Raw genomic sequence first — 2,460 nt, 5'->3', positions numbered from 1 at the left:
GCGGAGAGGCCCGGAGTGATTCTGCCGCGAAGGAGAAGGGGACCACGGGGCTCCCGACGAAGGGGAACGCCGGACCGAGGGACGGTGGGACAGCAGGAGCGGCGGAGCGCACCAGAGTCCGCCGGCACACTCGGGGGGACGACACGAGAGGAAGAGGTTGCCGTGGCCGGAGAGGGGGAGACCGACCGCGGGTGCGACGTCCTTGAGCGCCGAGAATGGCGGCCTCGCACGCGAGGTAGATGAGCCCCGGGAAACGTGCAGGGAATCCGCTAGAGTTGGGGGTCGGGGGGACGGCTAAGTAGCCCTGTTTTATTTTCAACTTAAAAAAGAGAGAAAGAAATCCAGCTTTACTCAAACAGTTGCGTACAGACATATGGGACTGCAGCATGCGTGCCGTGAGCTGCGGTGACTGCATATCGAGAAAGCCTGCTGTGCACATACCCGGCCCAGCTGCACGTTCAGCGACGCCGCGTTGGGACGTCGCAATTGGCCACGGTGGAGAATTTACACCACTGAAACCAGGAAATTCTAAACATCAAGGCTGTTTTGCTCCCCCACAGAAGCAACTCTTAAACACTGAGTGGGCTCACCACTGCTGACGCTCAAAGTCGGTTACTGCCAGAAGTATGTGATCAAAAACGTTTGGAAAGGAGAAATGATACTTCCTGTATTGGAACGGGCTAGGAGGAGAAAGAAGATACACATTCGCACAGGTCTGGAAATTTGAAAACAGGCCGATGACAGAGCGTCAGGGTTCTGGGAGGGGCAGGGGCGGGGAGAGGGGCACTCCCATTTTTCTCGGTGAAAACATAAGACGAATCACTAGCTCAGAATATGTGCTGGTCCTTGGGGCTGACTGCCAAATAGTTCTGGATTCCTCCCCCATCGCCCAGCAGCTTTTGGGGTCCAATGGAGAACTTCCTGGCCCTCTCCTGTTGGAGGAAACGTCTGACTGCTTCCGGTCAGTGAGAAACGATGGCGGTCACGTCTAGCCTGGAGTGTTTCATTGTCAGTGCCAGCCCCTCCAGAACACTTTTGTCCCCTTTCAGCATGGTGACCGGCTGGTGGCAGCTTAACTTCCTGAGTTACTACTTTAATGGGTCGTGACTCTCTGCCGACCCACAAGTGATACGGAAAACGCACAGGAGCGTTGGGTGGAGCCGCTGAGATGTGAGGGTTGTTTGTTACTGCAGCATCGTCTGGCCTATTCTGACTGATCCAGAATGCAGGAAAGAGAAGGTAAGAAGAAAGTCTGAGGAAGTATGCAGGAGGAAAGTAAATTTGAGTCAAGTCTGAATGCGGGGAAAACGAATTTACCAGGAAAGCATAGTAGGGCTGCCTTGCTTCTCAGAGATCCCATCTGAGCTGTGTGATCATAAATTTAAAGTGACGCTCTACGGCCACGCCACCCTGAACAAGCCCCATCCCATCTGATCTCAGAAGCTAAGCAGGGTTGGGCCTGGTTAGTACTTGGATGGGAGACCACCTAGGAAGACCAGGTGCTGTAGGCATAAAAAAATAAAAAATAAGGGATTGTAAGCTGACAAGGCCCTTGCAGTCTGTGAGGTCAATCAAGGGTTGCCGCGCCTCAATAAACAAACAAACAAACAAACAAACAAATAAATAGAATTTAGAGTGACAAAGAGCAGAGTTATATGGCGCACCACTATGGACTGTCACAGAGACTGTAAGAGAGCTGTTCGGAATTTGTAACTTCTATACCTCATTTACCCCAATTGGAAAACAAAAACAGAAACATCCCACTTTCTGTTTACGTAGCTCATGAAGGAAGCAATAGAATCTAGTAAGCGAGAGCAGGAACATTCTGGAGCCATGAGCAGTAACTAATTTTATCACTAAAATAATAAAAATTTTATTCTCTGAGCAAGTCCCCAAGGCCTCAGTATAACCTGAAGCACATCTAACTAGCAGCGATAATTAAGAAGGAAATTTCTCCGTACTTTAACAATTAAGTGTTATTTCAATATAATATATAGTCTTTAATATGATATAGTAAGGAGAAGTAAAGTAATTCCCAGGAACTTTGTTTTAGAACACACTCCTTCCGGGGCAGAGAGAGGTAGAAGACAGGAAGTAACACACGCGTGCTTACACGACAGGAAGTAACACACACGTGCTTACACGACAGGAAGTAACACACGCGTGCTTACACGACAGGAAGTAACACACGCGTGCATACACGACAGGAAGTAACACACGCGTGCATACACGTACTCATACGACTCCAGCTGCTACTGTTCAGTATCTCCTGGGGCTGGAGACTACAGAAAATGTGTTTAACACGGGGGAACTGTGATGCTAAGGACCTGGGAAAGGCACATAACCACATGAGCATCCCGTGTAAACACCTGGCGTTAAAAACAGCATTCTAAAAATCAAACAGTAATAATGACATGGGAAAGCATTCGGAAAAAATTTTTTTCACTGGTAACTCGTGGC

At 49.1% G+C, this 2,460-nt stretch overlaps 1 protein-coding gene and 1 pseudogene across 8 annotated transcripts in view; one reads left to right on the top strand and one right to left on the bottom strand.

The window, feature by feature from the left end:
* Positions 1–2,460, bottom strand: part of FTO (FTO, alpha-ketoglutarate dependent dioxygenase) — a 331,224-nt gene that overhangs the window by 239,650 nt on the left and 89,114 nt on the right. The gene's annotated exons all lie outside the window — the stretch shown is intronic.
* On the top strand, positions 1,393–1,511 carry LOC112477385 (annotated as a pseudogene).

This window comes from Pteropus alecto, unplaced genomic scaffold (genome assembly GCF_000325575.1).
Source record: "Pteropus alecto unplaced genomic scaffold, ASM32557v1 scaffold123, whole genome shotgun sequence".
In the NCBI taxonomy this organism is placed as follows: domain Eukaryota; kingdom Metazoa; phylum Chordata; class Mammalia; order Chiroptera; family Pteropodidae; genus Pteropus; species Pteropus alecto.
The sequence above is the reverse complement of the archived record's forward strand: the minus strand, read 5'-3'. Positions and strand labels throughout refer to the sequence as shown.